Here is a 306-nt window from a genome sequence, read left to right as displayed (position 1 = left end):
AGCGGTCTCCACCACCGCTGGTCGTGAAGCGTCACACGAGGGCCATATTTGCCATTTGGGCTGTTTCCTACCCAGCCTGCCTAAGACTTTTCGTAAACCTTTTTGCTGCTGCCTTTTTGTAAAAGAATCGAGCTGTTTTCCTTCTATTTTCTAATTCCCTGCGTTGAGCCTGCAGTGCAAACATCTGTTTAAACCAGAGCCATACCCCTGATCTATATTTTATTAGTTATATTATGTATAGAGAGAATTTATTACACACTTAAGCAGGCAAAGATGCCAGCAGCCTGCCCTAGCACACAGAGTCCG

Source organism: Egretta garzetta, unplaced genomic scaffold, assembly GCF_000687185.1.
Source record: "Egretta garzetta isolate BGI_Z169 unplaced genomic scaffold, ASM68718v1 scaffold481, whole genome shotgun sequence".
Lineage (NCBI taxonomy): Eukaryota > Metazoa > Chordata > Aves > Pelecaniformes > Ardeidae > Egretta > Egretta garzetta.
Note: the sequence above shows the minus strand (reverse complement) of the source record.